The following is a 19397-nucleotide window of genomic DNA, read 5'->3' as shown; positions in this document are numbered from 1 at the left end:
CCTACAGTGGTGAAATGTCCCAGATCCAAACCTTGTCCACCACACCATGACTCATACAGTGATACTACGAGTCATAGCACATGTTCCTCAACCAGGAGATAAGAAACTATGCTTCATAAGAAGGAAAATCATCTCCTATGTCTATGAGATGGTGTCTCTGCTGAGATGGCCGGTGTGCACCAGCTGCTATGTTTTTCATCTGTTCTACTACACTGACATATTTTTTATTACATACCACTGCCATCAGATGCCAACAGCTGCAGCTCATCAGCCTACGGTCGTTTTTGATGAAGTGCTTTTCAGATCAGAATATGCCAATCCGTCAAACCCAAGACTTCTGATAGGGCGAGAGAGTTCAACCAACTCCCTCCAGTTTTAAATTCCACTTTTGTTTTTAAAATTAAACCACTGGTAATAAAAGAATAAAACACAAAGAAGAAGTCAATATTGAAATCAAATGTTTTAGCTGATGTTAAAGGAAAAGGATTCGGAACCTGGGTTTTCATTTTGCAAAAATTTTTAAAATTCTGGCTGTTGGCCCAAGTTTTAAACCCAGGTTTGGTTAAAAAAAATCCTGAAAATGTTCACAGGATAGGAAAGCCATTTCCTGCCAACTCTATATTGGCTTACAGTTCTGACGCATGCAAGCTGGATTTGAATTAGCAGATTAGGCCCAGATCCAAAAAGGGACCTAGGTACTTAAAGTGGGACTGAGGTATGCGAGGCCCAGACAAAGGTCCTCCTCAGTCCCTAGAAACCAGTGAGTTTTCAGAATCAGTAATTCTTCTTTGGAGAATGCCCAAAAGCACCTCAGCTTCAACACGCAGTTCCATGCCCACCACCCCTCTTCACCTTCAGCCATTCCTCCCCAGGATCTCCTGGGGCATGGCCACCAATGCCAGGGCCCTTCAAACATGCAACAGCAACTCTGCTTTCTTCCAAAACACAAACAGAGGAAGAGGTGGTACTGCCTTATCATACAATAGCTCAGTGCTTGGAGCACACACCCAAGGCAGAGCTGGTTTCCCTCAGCTCATGAGGACTCAGCCCTGCACTGCAGAGGGTGCCCTGGCCAGAGCCCTCCCTCTTCTTCCCCCTGCACTTCAGTTGCATGCAAAAAAAAGATCTTCGCCCTGGTTTCCTCTATCAAGTTTTGTATGAATACCTGATCTTGCTATTTTCAATGTGTGAATATATAAAGTGCTGTCTGAGGAAAATATGCCTAAAAGCCGTATGCTTTCTCTTCAAGAGAGTCTTTTGAGTTTAAGACATCCTCTTGACCTCAGCATTGCCTTTGCCTATCTTGGGCATCTCCACAATCAGCATTGGCCTGTTTCCTCTTTCCCCACATTTTGTGGGTCAGGATGAGGCTTTGTGGGTCTCACCCCTTGCACCCTATGGCACACACACAGGGTCAGTTCAGCTCTCTATCACTTGGTAGGAGGACACAGCCTGCTCTCAGGCCTCAGAGGCATGCAGCCCCACTGTGCTGTTATTCCTGCCTGTGCATATACAGAGAGGGGAATTAGGCTTTCTTGTTTACATCTTCTCTTTTCTCTTTCACCCCCTCCTTTTTTCCCCCCTTCTTAATAAAGAATGTTTTTAAAAACAAGTGCCTGCATTTGAGCTCCTGTGAACTCTAGTTTCCGTGGAGAAATGTTTGTACTCTTTAACTTAAAGAATTTCTGAAACATATAGGAAAGGAATTTCATAAACTGCTCATTGAAAAACATTCCATACATTCCCCTCTCATCCAGAGACACCCGTGTGTGGTCTCCGACAAGGTCAGGTTTGGGGCTACGTAACGGGGACAAAGATTCCAGCGCTCAGAAAACAACAGATACCACAGACCATGGGACGGGGGGGAAAGGACCTCGTGACTCCCATTGCTGGAGGCCGGGAGACCACCGGAAAGGCAACAGACAGTAAACACTGTGCGTTATCCCAGGGAGGAAAATCCCAGTGCGAACCTCCCACATATCTATTGAGAGAGTGACATCAGGCTCTGCAGTGCTAAGGAATGGAGATGGGAGAGGGGCAAAAAAAAAAAGAAAAGAAAAGAAGACAAAAAGGGAAAAGCAGTGTTCCCCACTTATCATTTAATCTAAGAAAGGTAAAGGCAGTGAAGGAGGTCCTTGAGAGGCAGACTGGATGGCTATTGCAAATGGTGGGCAGTCAGATTGGGAGATGATTTCAGATGGATAGTGTGGTGAGAAGAGCACCCTGGGTTTAGATTGCCTCCTCTCTGTTTTGAAATCAGGGAGGCATGTTTGCCAGTCCTGACATCCCTTGGGGCACTCTGAAGCTCTAGGAATGAGCGCTCTGCACATCTTCAGTTTACACTGTTTGCAGAAACCATAACGTTATTTCCAAACCAAGTACTCTGAAACATGCCAAAGGCACCATTCCCAATCCACTACGATGGACATGACTCACAGCAGGTTTTAAAAAAAATTACCCAAAGTGAGGAAAAAGAACCATCAGGGAAATAGTCTCTTGGAGAAAGTTCTTCTCTAGTACCTGATGAAATGTCACAAGATGTGTTTTATTACAAAATTTTCCACTGAAGTCTACATGCTAGAATTGATTTCTGAGTTTAGATCAACTGGAAACATGTCAATTCACAGGAGATCTTTTGAGAAAGTCCCCTACATAAGTAAGTCTGAAGTGGAAACCTTATTTTTTGCAGAAATTGGAAAGCAAGAACACACCTGGACCATCATTCATGTTGCCCTGCTTATCTTGCATCACCATTCACATTAGCATGGATTATGCACCACCACTGGCGCTGCGAAGTGCAACTGTTCCAATTTCGTGAGGTATTGCTGGTTTTTTAGAGCTCACTAGTGATGATGTCCACTCAATGCAATCAGGACCCAAAGCTTTTCATCTGCTCGTCATGTCACTCTTGCAATTAAGCAAATCCTTCTTCCTCAGCAGTCACCAGTACATTAGAAAGACTTGAACCTAGGCTGTTCTTGCTTGGACTTGGCTCCATTCGTGAGCAGGGGAATTAAAATAAGCTTCAACTGGAGATGTCAGACCTTTAGTCACCTTTACAAAAGTTTCACATTGCATTAAGCTGACCACAAACAACAGCCTGTCTAGATTTCTGTAGCAAACCACAAGGAATGAAAAATGGCCGACAACAAATACGCACTCTTAACATTACAGTTGCTTAACTCCTTAAATCTGGGATCCTGAGTCAGGAAAAAAAAGAAGTGCAAGGCATAATTACAAATACCTGACTTCATCTTGTGCATCATTCCTGAATGGATGAAACAGCTGGCGCAAGTAAAGCTCTGCTAGCAAAGCACAACAGATTGTCTTCATTCCTGCTGCTGCTGCTGAAGGTTGTCTCTGCTCTCCTGTTTGTTCTCTCCTAGCTCTTTATAAATTCAATCCAGATATTAACAATATCCATTAGCTTCTCCAGAAGATTATCTCAGCTTTAGTGACTGGAATGCAGGGATTAGAAAAAAAAAACCATTCGGTTTTGTTTTTAATAAAAGTATATGTTGATTTAAACTGATGGCTTTTAACATCTGTTGTGCAAGGCTTTGTGGTAATAACCCTCAGAGATTGTTGGAGAGAGAGATCATTTAGTAGGTAATAAACATCAGTGATTTCATTAATGAAATATTCTAGCATAGACATTACAAATGGGAAGAAGCAAGGCTTCCACCTGCTTAATGATTTCATTGCTGAGGCTAAAACTGCCTGCTGCTGGCAGAGCAGGAGATGCCCTGGTACCTTTTTCCCCAGCTGTGGGCACAGCTATGTCAAGGCACGTGCAGTGGAAGAAGAATTGCCTCAGGGGCCTATCAGGCAGCTGCTGACTACCAACATATGAGGCACAGATTTTGAAATGCCTTACCAATAAGGGGTTGCCCTTAGTTCCTGACATTGCTGTAACCCAGCTGACAACTCTTCCTTGGAGCACTGGATGCCTGTTAGCTGGGAAACAGTGACACAGATTGAACAGGGAGTACGGGAAGTTGATGGATCACTTAAGGGAATCCAAAGAACTACAGTTCCTGGCAGAAGGGGTGAAAACCTTCAGTAGGAATCTTTTCATCTTCCTCCACAGGGAGAGGTTTTGAATGCAATTTCCAGCCAAACCCAAATTTCTTCTTTATTGATCATGTGTGTAAATGTGGAGGGGACATCCTTCAGAGACCACTTTTACAAACAACAACAACAACAAAGCTGAAAGCTTCAAAGACAAAAAGATCGTGGGGTGGAAGAGAGAAGTTCTTTCCTATCTTGCAGACTCCAGAGAGCCAGAAATAAATTGAATGATGGGGAAATGCCCCTGCTCACATGAGAGTCCAGGGTCCCCACCCACCCAGAACATATTCTGGTGCCTCTTCACAGCAGTTATCCTTTCCCTGCACTGCAAAGAACAGGGCACGAGTGAGAAAAGTGTGCCTTTGGATATTAGCTCCTCACGGGGCCCTAGGCACAAAGAGTAGCAGTAAGTTTTCTCCCTCCTCTCCCCTTTATCAGCTCCTGTCCTACCTGAGATACTCACCATATCACAAGCCATCCAAGGGAGTGTTCAATCCCATTTCTGAACCCTGCTCCCTCCTCAGTGAGGAGAAAGGCACCCCAAAGCCCCCTTCCTCCAGCCTTGATGCTGCCACAGATGCCAGTCCTGGCAGGGGAGGGCCCTACACACTGTGGAGCTCAGCGCTCCTTTGGAAAAAGCACACGTAGGGAGTGGGATTTGGACCACAGTGTGCTGAATCAAAAGCATCTGAATGGTTGTCCTCCCCTGTGGCTTTGCGGTGAGCTTAGGAAATCCCCGTTGAGCTGTGCTGAGGGATCCCTTTGAGGCTTCCTGGCTTCCTGCAGCCTTTTCCTCCCTTGTCAGCCAGCTAACAGGAAACTGCTGATGCTGGCTTCCCCAAAGATATCAACTGCTTTCTATTATTTGGGAGCACAGGTCTCCCCACTTCTTAGGCACCAGAGCCTAACCCCAGGTTCTCTACAAACCTCCTGTGGTGCAGAGGAAAGAGCTGCTTGAGGCTGCAGGGAGAAGGATTACCTGCATGCCTGCTGGCATCTGTGGTGCCTCTGTCTGCGGTCTCCAGCCAGAAGCACAAAAGACACTGATCTTTACTGGGAATAAAGAGCATCAGCTAAGATAAATGAAGACAAAATAGTGTGGCTGACACCAAGTAAATGCCTTGGAAAGACAGGATGGCTTACACATTTTCAGATGAGCTAACAGGCCAGCCCAAAGACAGCATTTTCTTGACCTGAAAAATGAGGCAAAAAATACAAGTCCTGTAACTTCTCTGGAATTATGGCTTTAGTTTGGTTTTACCTGTTACTCAGAACAAGTTTAGCATGCACCACCCCATTTTCTCCTAGTGAAGACAATGCCAGCTCTTGTCATCGAGGCTACAGTAAAGGAAGGGATGAGAAAGAAAAAGAGAGAAGGATCGTTCATTTCCTTTGTTTAATAAGATCTGACAAACTGACAGTTGTCCCAGCCATTAAGCAAACTGTTTCCCAACATGTTTCATGCACTGGATCTTTTTGATGCACTGACCCTTTTGTCACAGAGTATTCAGAAATTACAGAATGTCCCTTGACTCAGACATGAGTGTTTTGAGGCTGTATCTGAACTGCATGGCAGACACATCCCATGGCGTTGCCTGAGGTCATTGCCACCAGAGACATCCAGGAGAGAGGACATGACTGAAGACTAGCCCATGTGCACAGGTTTCCTTCCCATGACTACCTGGACATGCACAGGAGAAGATGGTTTGTGCCCTGACAAAAAGTCAGGCAGCTGAGGCACAGTCACACACCCTCTAGTCAAGAGAGACTTATCTGGATGCATCATTTACATGCAGGACTTTCTTGAGGACCACTGATGACCTTACCTCCCTGTCCTAGTCAAGTTCTGGGCATCCCAGATGGTCCCACAGAGAGACCATGGCCCTACTGTGATGTTTTCCATTCTTTATGAAAAGGCAGTTTTAGCACACATTAACAAGCAGAAATACTCTTTACCCCTCAAAGACAGATCCATTTGAGGATAGACTCGGTGTTATCCATAAAGCTGTCAAGAAATTTTCACAGGTTTTATCAGGTTTTCTGAACTGGACGAATCACTCGTGAATGTTTTTGGAAATCCTCATTTTTCTGCCTGACTATAGGGAGTTTTCACATTTCAAGGTGTGGAGAAAAACTGCCACTACTTTCGACAGCAAAAATCAGTGTTCATTGAAAGATGCAATTTTGTTTGTTTGTAAAACTGTTTTTGAATCTCTCTAGAAGACTTTACCATTATTTCAGCATCTAGATCACAAATAAAATATTGGTAAATAGAAAAAAGATTACTTTATTTTCAACTAATTCTGCCAAGACCTAACTGCAAGGGCAGCCTTTGCCATGGGTGCTCTTGCCACTCAAGCCCTGGCTGCTCCTGTACTTGGTGGCATGGGAAGCAGTGACAAACAATTGAGAGAGATCTGCCAATTTAATAAGCCATTGAGAGGGGATACTGGAATGCAATATTTCATCACCCAAATCCCCAAGCTGCAACCAAGCTACTGATTTTCTTTCTTGATATCTATAGCTTAGTAACTGTTGCTTTGTTCCTGTTCTCAGAGGAATGACCCTGACCAAGGGACAGCTGTAGACACTCCATCCAAGCAAAGGATGCTGCAGAGACAGTGCCCATTGTCCTAGCTGCCCAAAGTCTTGGCCTTCATGCTTTGCAGCAAGGAACCCACATCTATCACAAACTGCAGAGAGAAGAAGGGGACCAGGACAATGAGGTGGAATAGTGAAAAAGCTGTTAGTCCCAAAGGGAGGCACAAAAAGAGAAACCTTTCCCTCTTCCTCGGGGACTGTCTAAAGCACTTTGATCCAATCATGGCTTTAATGAGAAGGATGCCTCAGCTGTCCCTAAGCACACACCACCACTGGTGCTGCTGGACTAAGATGCCCAGGGACCCAGACCACAAAAGAGAGAAGTAACCTCAGAAAACAGAAATTGAGGAGGACACTCAGTTTTGCTGCTTCTTTTATCTCTTCTTAACAGCCTAATTGGAGTGTAATGAATTTAGGGTTGGTGCTCGCTGCCAGACTCACTTCTTTGATGTGTTTTTGGCCTCTGTGCTAGAAAAATGCAATGGGAACCAAAACCAAGATATTACACCTCCATAAAGTGTCTCTGGGTTTACCATGAGATTCCAATGCCTGTGCCAAGTGACCAAAGCCACTAACAGGCTGCTGCTGGCCAAGATGTTTGGGTAATGAATAAGAAGCAGAGAGAGATGCCACTGTGAATCAGAGAGAGGAATGCACGCTAATGGCACCAGAGGTGGATCCCGGGCTGTAATGTGGAACAGAAGAGTGCTGTGGTCATGCTTCTCTGTGGCTGCAGCTTGCAGGAGCTGCTGGTGGTGCCTGAAGGCCTGTGGCAGGCGAGGAGGATTTTAGGAGGTAGGTAGAGTACCGCTGCACAGGGACACAATGACGCAGCACCACAAGCTGCTCATACTGCCAACAACCAGATCACTCTAAGGCCAAGGGTCTTTCCCCACCCCATTTTAACCATTCCTGCCTTAGCTCCTACAGACACATCTCTTTCCCACATGAACCTACCATGCTTTGCTTGGCTCTCAGCAGGGCATCCCCAGGGGTAAAGAGTAGCCACTACCAACATGTGACTGACCAACAAAAAACCAGTGCATGCTCAAGAGGCCATCACCCCCCATTGCCCACCACACACCCTGCCAGGGTCACCATCCTGCCAGTGGGGACAGCAGAGTCAGCAGGCTGTGCATGCAAGCAGCAGGCAAGGCTTGGGAAGGCCCCCTTGGGGGATATCCAACCCTGCAGAGAAGAGAGGGATCCCCACTGCCTCACTTAAATCCTCCAGGTGAATGGTAACCTGCCCTTGAGCACACATGAAAAGCCTGGTGATGCTTACCAGTTAAAATACCCAAGGGCCCCACATATAATTTCCTCTTAGAGACAAATAGATAAATTATGGGAGTTTGGTTCTGAAGATGCTTCATTAAGTATGGGTGTTTTCTGTTTCTATTCAAGCACCAACTAAGCAAGCCCATGTTAGATGAACCAATGCATCTATTTCAAAAATCATGGCCCAAAGGAACATCCAACTGCTTATCTGTTTCCCTGTCTGCAATGATCTTGCTCACGATAAAAAATGATGTGCCTCCTTGGAAAAATCGTGGCCAATGACAGTTCATGTACTTGCAGAATATTCAGGGCTAAATTCCCACCCTATTTAAATCAATACAGCTACATCCATTTTAGGGAAGCTATCCCCAATTGACAGTTCCTGGGAACCTGGCCCTGAGTTTCTCTCTGACTCAAACAGCCTTTACCCTGTGACTGCATGTTTGAGACATAGGCTGCTGATAAGATACGCTTCTAGTCAAATGCAGCCCTCCTTCAGCGATGATTCACGTTCAAGAGCAGTTAACTGGTGCAGCTGTTCTGGACACAAGCCTTCCCTCTGCAGGAAAAGCACTTTCTGGAATAGGTGTATGCACACAGCTTTGCTGGTAAGCAGCTTATGTACCCGAATACCAGAACTGTGCTCCAAAGCCTGACACTAGAGACAGGGACAAACCCTCTTCCTGCCTTGCACTGGCCACTGTCACCTTAGCTCCATCAGATGTGAGTGGAGAGCTACTTGATACCTTGCTCATTACTCAGGGGAGAAATCAGGGAGTCTATAACTGAGTCTCTTTGTGTTCTGGAAGACTTAGGCATCCACACCAGCTGCACATGGGTAGCATTTAATGGGCCAGTAGTAAATTAGTGTCCCCTGGGACCAGCAAGGCAGCCCCTGAGACCAAGAGGCATGCAGCTTCTGCGATCAGAAAGCATCCTCCTCTTCTCATCAGTGGAAAACTTCTGTCAAAGCAAAATGGAAATGGGACACTACCTGAGCATTAACCCTGTGGTTTCCACAGGGAACTCAGTGCTCCATTTGCTGCTCCTGGGGACCACATTGCTTGGCCAGTGCCATGAGAACATCAGACCATACACGTGCAAGCAGACATTCTCAGCTGAAGGGTTGGAACAGCTCTTTCTACTGAACATCAGGACTTACACATATGAACTACTCAACACTCTCTTCCAGAATTACTGAGTCTTTCATATCTTATCTCTCAAAAACCACTTATCAGCCCACAGCTTTCAGACTGCAGTCTCTCCCGTCTGCCAAAGTGGAACCCAGCCATGTAAAAACATGAATAACAGCAGACCCTCTCTCCTCTCCCACGCTGATGGCTGCAGCTCCTCTGATGGGGGCTTGACCTTTGGGAGCAGCAGGGATAGCTCCATCTACCCTGCTGCTGTGGACTGGCAGAGGAAGTTTAGCAGAGTTTAACCATGGGGCAAGAGATCACTGGAGCATGAATGCCTCCTCCCATCCCAAGATGAGGAAGGTGACAAGCTAAATGTACATATTTATTCTCTTAATTATGATGACAGACAATAAGGAAATATTTGTAAGCTCACATTGCTGCTGCACGGGCTTTGGGCATGCCCTAGACCCTCCACAACAAACGTGCACAGAAAAAGACAGGTTTGTGCTCATAAATGAATATTAATAATGGGAAATAGTCCGGACTTTCTGTCAAATAAAGACTTCTTTCTAACTAAATATCTCTTTTGTTTTTAACACTAACAAAATGCTCAGAGAAAGTTTCATTTATGATATCTTGAAAGCCCTGTTCAGGAGGGGGGAGAGACTCTTTTATTGTCTTCTTCTGTTTTTCTTCTCTCTTCTTTTAAAGAAAAGAAAGGTGCAGAGGAGGAAGTGCAGGAAGAGCTTTTAAGCTTGTGAGCCATGAAAACACTTCAAGTTTCAGATTCATTGGGCATCAAAATTTCCACACACCCCCCTTCCAATCTTTTCAAATCTTTCCATAAAAAATCTGAAATGAAATGGAAATTTCTTCCTCTGAGCCATAAGAGATGACATCATTAGACTTCAGCATGGTGCTAAAAACATGTATGTGTACTGCAGCACCAGATTCCAGTCTAGACATCACAGCAACCAGAACCAAAGCAGACCAAGGGGGCTCTCAGCAAGCTGCTGGGGCTGGTGCTGCATCATGCAGGAAGACGACAGAGATGGGGCTGGGAGGAGGAAGGCAGTGGTGTTACAGCAGGGGAAAGCTTAACATAAAACAGAATCATCACTAGCTCTGGACTAGCTTAGCTAACGTTTTTATCGGTTGTATGGACTGCACATGGGTCGTACATGTTTTTGTTCAGTCCAAGAGGGGTCTGTCGCAAGAACAACTGTCTCTGCTTTTGTTATGAAACTGAAGTTCAGGCACAAATCTCGCCTGATGGGTCTCATTCCAGCAGCCAATGATACAATCCAGAGAAAAAACATGATCATCAGGTACCAATTGGGAAATGGTGGGAATAAGATCTGTAATAGCAGTGGCAGGAAGAGAGGGTACAGGTGCCTTCCCTTCTCTTCCCTAAGTGTCCCCCCAACCCACATGCACTTTGGCCCCCATCAGCCAGTCCTCTCTGGCAAAAAAACATGCTTTCAGATGCTGCTGCCAAACCTCAGAAATGTATATTGCTGTTCTGGCTATGTTCAGGAGGAAGGGGAAAGGAAAGCAGTGTGCAATTTTCAACAGTTTCTCCTTGGAGAGGGGCCCCCTAATTTTCTGAAAGGGGCCATCGAGGAGGGGGGAGAAAAAGCAAGAGGCTCTGTCCCATTTTAATCCGTTTTCCCAAATTATTTATACATGGGGAATTCATGATGGAGTTCCCTCTTTGGGCTCTGAGCCTCAAAACATTTCATAACATGTAGAGCCCTTCTGAAGCCTTTTGATCACATCCCTTCTGAGACTGCTGTGTTTATGTGCAGAGCTGTGCACATGGGCAGACGCTGAAGGGAAATATGGGGAGCAGAAGCACCCTGCACTCGTGGCACTGCAAGTAGGGTTTGCAGGACAACACTGGCAAGGGAGAAAACCCAACAAGGAACCACAACACAGAGAACAAAACAACTGCGGGACAAAGATCACTGGCGCTGCTGTGAGAGCTCAGCAACATCAGCCACAAATCTCTTCCATGCCGCTGTCAGGACAACCTACCTGGAAACTTGAAGCTGGCTCTTTGCCGTGTTGAAACCTAGTACAGGGACTGCTGAGTGCTCTTTATTCGATGGGAAATTACCCAGTCTGCACAGAAACAATCCAAAATAAAGATATTCACTCAACCTGATGGTCTGCATTGACCAAACGGGTTTAACATCAAGCAAGGACCACTAAGTGCCAAGCCTGGAGATGATTTCCACAAGCCCATGAGAGGCTGGAGATCTTGGGATTACAGAGCATCTCCCTGCCCTATGTGTTTTGATTACAATCCTTCACAGCCTCAAAACCTTAAAGATAGAATAAATTGCTACCAGACTTAAGTCATTTAGGATCCTGCAGTCCAGTCACAGTTTTTCAGCTGACCAAGAAGGGCAGAAACCTTTCCTCAGATTAACCAGCATGACGTCTGCAAGCCAAGATCCTCAAAGGCATTAGATCCTCTTAGAAATCAGTGGTGCCTAGACATTTTAGTAAATATGTTCAAGGACCTGTACTGAAATACCAATGCCCACTCCCCCCAAAAAATTACATAAAGTGTCTGGAAAAGTTTACAAAGGTGACTGGGAGACTGACGCATTTCTGGAAGTCTAAGCAGGGGTATCAGTGTTTTGCTAAATTTTACTCAATACTGCTTATTAAACAAGAGCTCAACTGGTTTAATTAAAATTCATGGTAAATAGATTTACTTTCTCCAGTGCCAGTGCTTTGTATGGACACATTCAAAGGCATTTACTTCCATTTGGTTAAACTTCATAACTGACTCTTCTAAATGTTTCCACATGGTGGCTCGAATTTTTTTTTTCCTTTTTCTTTTTTTTTTAACTAAATCAATTTTAAACCAATTTTCATTACATTGGTGGTTTTGCATGTCCACAAGACCTGTGGGCCTCTTGGATTTTAAAACTTGGCGTGAAATTCAGCCCAAAATGCCAAGTGCTGAAACCCAGTGAAAATGAAACCATTACAATCTATAGGGGAAGCTGCCTGCCACTCAGCCCTGCCCACGCTGCTGGCTGGACTGAGACCACCTTCCCTGGGGCACCAGTCCTACACCAAACTGCGTGCTAGGAATGGCTGAAACTCGTCTCTGGACACTGCCACTGCTCCATCTCAAGCAGGTTTGGGATTTGGCAGCAGTGAGCTCAAATCCTGGCTGGTGGAAATCGCTTGAAGCACAGCCTGTGAGAAGATCAAAATCCTGATCAGGAGCCTCTTTAAAACTGTGGCTTCAAAGCTGACTGGAAACCTGGCCCTGGGCTTCCCTGCAATTCAGCTTGGGTTTGCAAACTTGGCTGGTGTTAGGTTTATTGCACCTAGTTTGGGGCTTTATTGTGAACATTTTGTGTAGATTCAGCTCTTGAAATTAAAAAGGCTCTGTTGTTCAGAGCCTGGACCAGTGTTCCTAACATCTGTAAACTCCACACCCATCTATTTATCTTCATGCAAAAGTAACAGAGGGTCTGCGGCTTTATTTTCAAGGTAGAGGTCGTTGTTGTGTATTATCAAGTGATGGATGGATGGATGGATGGATGGATGGATGGATGGACGGATGGGATGAGGACTACTTACTGCTGCACAATGGAGGGCTTTGACTTTTTAAATCGGTGAGGAGCCAGGTTTGTTATGGTCCTGTTTTCTACCACTGAGTCTAGTAAGCAAACCAAAAAGCAAAAAGCTGTCTTGTAGAAGTACCCAGCAACTGGGATGCTTCAAAGCAGAGACAGCAGCTTTAGAAGAAACACCAGCAGAGGTGAAGATTTTCTGCCTCCCAGAAGGTTTGGAGCAGTGAAGAAAACCAATAATACTGCTGGTTTCCAACACTGCTGCTTTTAATACCTCTAGAAGTAGAAAATAATGGGTTTATTTACTGTTCAACTCCTTTCCCTGCACAAAAACCCTCAAAAATGGTGACCATTCAAAGCAGGGCAAAGACGGCTCTTGGCAAAGGTTCAGCATGGCTCTTATTACTGAGGGGAATGTGGTCATGTTGCTAAGATAGTGGCCTAGGAGTCAGGCCACTCTTCTTGGCTATCCCACCACCCCACCGTGTAACCTTGGAAAGTCACGTTTCCCCTCCATGGTTCCACATTCCTTGCCATCCTGCGCCTCTTGGCTATTTAGGCTGCCAGCTTTATGGTCCAAGTCTGTCTCCTACTGTTCTAGCTACCACCATAATTATGAGAATTTGATACATGCTGCATTCCAGCACCCCTTCCCACAGAGCTTCGTTAGACACCATGCCAGATTCTACCATCCCTTCCTGGGACATACATGCACCGTGAAGCACAATCTGCCCCCATCACCCACCAGAAGCACCCCAACATCCAGCCCCAAAGGGACTACTACCCAGGGAGGCACTGTTAAGCAGTGACAATGCAAAGGTGTGTTCTTGAAGCATAAGAAATATCAGGGTTTTGCCCCGAGGTGCACCTCTGCCCCAGCATGCATTTGTCATGACTACTTGAGTAAGATGAGGGTTTATCCCTGACCTCAGAGGGCTGTCGAGCTTTCTGGCAATCCCCTGACTTTGTAGCCTGACATGCACGCACCATTTTGCAAGCAGTACTGCACTGCATGCAGTCACAGGGTCCTTTATGACCAGTGTAGCCCAAAGCATCAAGAGAATGTCTGCGTGTGACACTAGCACCTCATTTTTTTTTTTTTTCAGGAGCTAAACCTCTGCTGTGCCAGAGGCAGGACTCTTACAAACAGAGTATGTGACATTTTTCTTCCCTGTTTTGCTCTAAGAATCCTTAACTCCAGGAGCCACTGCACCACTAAGAGCACAGGTTCTGCTCCAAAATCTTGTTAGAGGCTGTTCCTCAAATTCCTTCAGGCAGCAGCATCCTCAGTAGCTGTTAACTTATCTCTGGGCAAGGCCTCCCATGCTGGGCACTGGGCATGCACACACATGGAAGGACAGCATGAAGACTTCTCAGCCTCAACGGTGAAATGACTCAAAGGGGAGGAGAGAACCCTGAAGAGAACTGGTAAAGGTGGGATTAAAACTCAGAGAGCATCAGGTAGCTGCCCTGCACACTGGGGCACGTGGTGCCTTCACTCCTTGCATGGCCCTTCCAGGCACGTACACGGACATACACACACATATGTGTGTGTTATACATATATATGTGTATGTTATACATATATATGTGTAAAGGTGGATGTGGACACACCAGCTGCGTTGACAAAGCCTGAACATGCATACACATCCACATAACTGCTGCAAGTGGCACGCTGTTATTTGCCCCCTGCTACCTGTCAGGTAGCACAGCCCTCACGGAGCATCCCTCCTGACCTGACCCAGCAGGAACTGTGCCCCATTATGACTTCTCCAGGCTGAGCCAGCACAAGAAACTGGGATTTCCAAAGGTGCAGGCAGGACAGGTAGATGATTGCACTGAGATACTATCTCAGCTCCTTCTCAGAGCTTGGTGCTGGATGTTTTATCAACAAATAATGTGTCTTTACTACTGCCAGCCCTGCTGAACCCATGTAGCTGCAGACAAGCAAGCTGTGTTTGCTTCTCTTTCATTTGTCATCAACACAATGGCCAGCCAAGTTCTCATTCCAGCATCTTACTTGTTGGTAATAACAAAAACAGGCAAAAAAAGAAAAGCTGATTTTTGGCTGGCTGTGGGCATGCAGAAGCATAGGTTTGGATAGGTAAAGTGAAAAAGCTTCAATATGAAAATCACTGGGGAAATAAAAACGTTATCAAGCAAGAGTTTTAAACCAAAAAATAGGCTGATTCAGGTTTCCAGGTTCCAATACTTCTGCTCTCTGGGGTGGTGTTGTGTATTAATGCTTTCCCTTCACCAACACAGGGGTCTCTAGTTAGGTGACAACTGAACTTGGTCCGAAGGAGACCAAGAAACTTTCTGCAAGTGTTTCACTTCCCAAGGGCTGCACTCAGGGACCATTCCAGGTCTGGATCACAGTCCCGCTGTTTAAAGGATGCAGAGCTCAGGGCAGGGAAAATGCAGGGGAGAACAGCGACAGACACCACTGAGGGAATATCTCTGGAGTATGTTAGTAGGTTGCTGAAAGGGAGGAACAGTTTTGAAACATGAGCACAGAGATAAAAATCTATTCCAAGGTGAAGGATGAGCTAAATACGTGAAAGGCCTTTCAGCACAATCTGGGCACATGGGGACCCATCTAAATAGTAAACAGCACATTTACTACTAATAGCCTCCTAATTTATTTATGGAGCCCCATCACACCGCAAATCTCTGTCATCTCCTTCACACACCAATCACCTGGCACCAGAGGAGGGTGCAGCAGCTCTGCTCTGCCCAGCCTTTGCTACCTGTTTTTGGAGATAAGCGCTAAATAACAGAGCCCTGCAACACATGATAAGGCCCACGCTTCAAGATGGTTGACTGAAAATACTCATTTTCCAACTTGGGGATGTTTCACAAGCTGTCTTAGTGCCTTGGAGCACCTCAGGCAGGGGAAGAAAAAGGAAATACAAGCACAGAAGCCAACACAATCAACCCTAGGGTTGGGGAATCCCTCCTCACACGTATACATGTGCATATGGATATATATCCACGTTCGTCACTGCTATGGCAACTAAGACAACAAAGATATCCTTTTAAAGGCCCTGCAGTAAGGAGGAAAAATATTTTGCTATATATATCACTGCCTATTGACGTCACAAAATAACTTAAAATAAACTAACCTGTAAGTTTGGATCACGCTGGTCCTTTTTCCTCCTCTGTGGATATTGGAATAACGTTCACGTCACAATGACCATCTGTTACCTTCCATGGAAAAAGTAACCAAAGAGAGCGGAGCTAGAAAGCTTTCTATCAAGCCCTCTCACACACCCTCACTGAAGCAACATAAAAAACCCCCTCTCCTAAACCCTATGGAGCACTGTACCCTGAGGGCCTCATTTAGTCCTTCCACAGGCAAAGCAATGCTGACATCAGAGGGAAATTGCCAACTTTGGTAATTAGTAAAAACTAAGAACCTGAGGTAAGCTGCAATAATTCATTCAGCTGAGCATCTAAAGAGTTCACTGGGAAGAAAGCAAGCTGGCAGAAGTGAGTTTGGGCTGAGCTGTAAAAATAAAACATTCTATTTGAAAGTGATTTTAGGAAGTTTGTTTCCACAGCCAAGATCTTGTAGATCAGGGCGTCCTACCTCTTGGGCACGAGTCTGTAGCACCACAGCACAGTGGGACTGACATGACTTGTGCTCTTTCCACTAATGCTACCAGTGCAATTATTTTACTGACAGCACTAAGTTGCTGCTATACATCCAGTTAAATACATATAAATAGATTTATGAGGCAGAGAGGAAGGTAGGGAATTTAGGACCTTACCTTGCACTAGGCTGTACCAATACAATGCTACTAAAGCCAAAGTCCAGCGTACTCAAGCACAAGCAACGCAGTGGGAAGTCCTGCAGGTGATGGTTCACACATGCAAGGCATGGGGGCATCTTTGGCATGGGACTGCTCTACAGCTCTTTGCTCAGTGCCCAGAATCAACAAATCTCCCATCCCCTGGCTAGCAGGAGGAGATGAGAAATACACCTCAGCTATGTTCCTATCCCAAATCATCTATTTTCCTCACCTCGGGAAGATTGCAGGGAACTCTCTCAAGTCCCTCTCGGCTCAATGTGTGTTTTAATCTGGCTTGAAGGAGGCTGGACTGCCTGCATGTCCCACCAGAGCCCCACAGAGTGGGCTGAGGTGTTCTCAGAACATGAGATATGCCATGATTCTCTCAAAAGCACCAGGGATATTTCAAAGCAACAGAATTTATTAGAGGTTTTTTTGAAGGCAGATCTCTCTTGCTCAGTATGGTGAGTTTGAACAGATATAGCAGATGCAATGAGTCACTGGAGCATTGTGGGTCGTTATATACTATTAAGTCATCTGCAAGCCCATGGTGAACCCATTTGCAATGTGCTATTACACAGCCACTTGATGTGTTGTGGATTTGGGTCTGTTGCTCTTCTCCTCAGGGTTTGTTTTTCTTCCTTTTTTTTTTTTTTTTTGTAAGTCAAGCTACAAACAACAAGAGCTAACACAATTCGAGCAGGTTTGAATCAGACTTATGAAGGAAAATCAGCAATCACATAGGTTAGATTAGAGATTAGAAATTTGCCTTCTCTCAAATTCTCCTGGGTCACCTGGTTTTCAAAGCTGCTGGAATTGCTGCAATTCTTACCCCTCCTACCCATCTGTCCCAAGTTTCCCTCTAAGCACAGGAAATCAGAGAGTTTGATTTACCCCTGGGCTGCAGAGGAGCACTGGCAGCCCACATCCAGCAACATGGTACTTCAGTATCCTCTGTGACTTAACTCCCAACTGGTGTGCATTAAGATACACATCTGACTTATCTCACATCTCCTGTTATCTCCCAAATTCATCTGCAGTCTCTTGTGCCATCAGCCACTTCAGCTCTCCCCTACAACAATTTCCTGAAGTAGTTTGCCTAGAGATTGGCTTCTGTGGCTCAGCCTGCAGGGCCTTCACCTTGTGGACTTGCATAAAAGGCATAATGGAAGAGCCCGTCCTTATTTTAAGTTCTTTATATTATCCAGCCTCCCTATATATTTTCTCTCATGGTAGAGGAAGACAGAGAGGCATCTTTCTGGAGATCTCCTCCCTACCTTTTCTCACCTGCCTATATGAATTCAGGAAGACAACATACTAATATTTCTACTGACTATAGTCTTCTTCAGCCCTGATCTGTGGAAGCTTTCAGAGAAACACCTCTCCCACAGTACCACCCCTCATCCTTTTGCCAGCAAAGACCTTTTTTTGCTTTCTTCCTCTACCCCATTCCTAACACCCTCCTTCATAGGAGATCATGCAGGCATCCAAAAACCTTGCTTAGTGCTTCTTCCACCTTTTATTAATGCCAGGTGCCACCCCTTCCTACCACCCTAATCAGGTCCAGATGGGATGTGCCAGGCTCTCAAAGGGGCCCTGCGCCTCTCTTTTCAAAGAAGGATCTGCCCTTGCAAGGTCTGTTGCTATTTTTTGGAGGAGATGTAGCTGAGATAGGTTTATGGTCTAAAGACAATGAAAGTGCTAGGTGGTTGCTGAACACCGGAATAAGGAAAAAATAAAAAGCAATAGCTGGTGGCTGCACAAAGTAGTTGAATGTTTTACCAAGGCTGAAATACTAAAAATATGGGAAGTTTTTATAGTACTCCATGCTGTACCTAGAAAGCTATAGGATCACTGTGGGACGAGTCAGACTGGCAACCTTATGTCTGACATAAGTTATGTCTGACAGCTGCTAGTCCTGAGGTGCTTGGCAGGGAGAAACCGAGCTCTGATACCACAGGCTAGAAATCACAGGAATGCCTTTTTCTCTACCCACAAAGAAGAAACATATAAGCAATATGCTCTAAAGCAGAGATTGCATAAAAAAGGCTGGCCACAGAATGACTTCCAACTGATCTCAAGCTGAATATGGAAACAGGTTGCTTTGAAGATGTCTGTGAAAGACCCTGGTTAAAATCCCAATAGTGGCTAAAATCCAAGAGAAAGAGAAACAGAGAGGGGATATGGGGAGGCCTAGATTGAACAGTCATTTGTCAAGAGAATTCAAGTAAAAAATAATGTGGAGCTCAAAGTCGGTGTCCAGCAAAAAAAAAAGGTACCCCTGGTGCGCATGGCACTCTGAAGAGCAGCTCCCTCACCCCACTGAGCTTCTCCTCAGCTGCAGCAGAGGAGCCTTGACAGAGGAGGGAAGCACCAGGGGAAACAGGCAGGCTTGGGTGGGATGGTGATGAGAAGCCAACTCTGCATGCACATGGTTTGACACTCAATCTTGGGAAAACCCAGAATGGGTGGGTTTGTTGTCCTCTCTGGGTACACCTCCCCAGATCCACCCATTTTGGATTTTTACCCTCTTTGAGATGAACCTAGGCTTGGCTGTGGACATTTTTGAGGGCTAGCATGCTGTGGCTTTCTCAGTCCACCAGTGGTACTTCTTACCTTCTAATTCCCAACTTTACAGCAACTTTTCCTGCCTTGCTCCTCTAAAAGCAAATGCAGTTTATGCTACCTGAAGTTGGCAACACTATTTGCTTAGTCACCAGTGCCCAGACAACAAAGGGTCATGCTGGTTAAGGGTATTTCTTTGAAAGCTGTACACAGACTACATGCATGTGAAAGTACAAACTGGACAGGGGAAGGGAGTGTTTGCTGAAGGATCGAATGTTTGTCGTGCTCTTGATGAGAAAGTATTAAAGAAATTGAGGAAAACATTGAGACTTGTCTTTACTAGGCAAG

General features: G+C 45.4%; 1 long non-coding RNA gene across 1 annotated transcript in view; it reads right to left on the bottom strand.

Moving 5' to 3' along the window:
- Positions 1–15816: 15816 nt before the first annotated feature.
- Positions 15817–19397, bottom strand: part of LOC125328075 — a 110826-nt gene continuing 107245 nt past the window's right edge. The window contains exon 6 of the long non-coding RNA XR_007204531.1: positions 15817–15897. This is a non-coding gene — a long non-coding RNA (uncharacterized LOC125328075). The remainder of the gene's footprint in view (positions 15898–19397) is intronic.

Source organism: Corvus hawaiiensis, chromosome 6 (genome assembly GCF_020740725.1).
Source record: "Corvus hawaiiensis isolate bCorHaw1 chromosome 6, bCorHaw1.pri.cur, whole genome shotgun sequence".
NCBI classification, from domain to species: Eukaryota; Metazoa; Chordata; class Aves; order Passeriformes; family Corvidae; genus Corvus; species Corvus hawaiiensis.
This window is presented reverse-complemented; position numbering and strand designations above follow the sequence as displayed.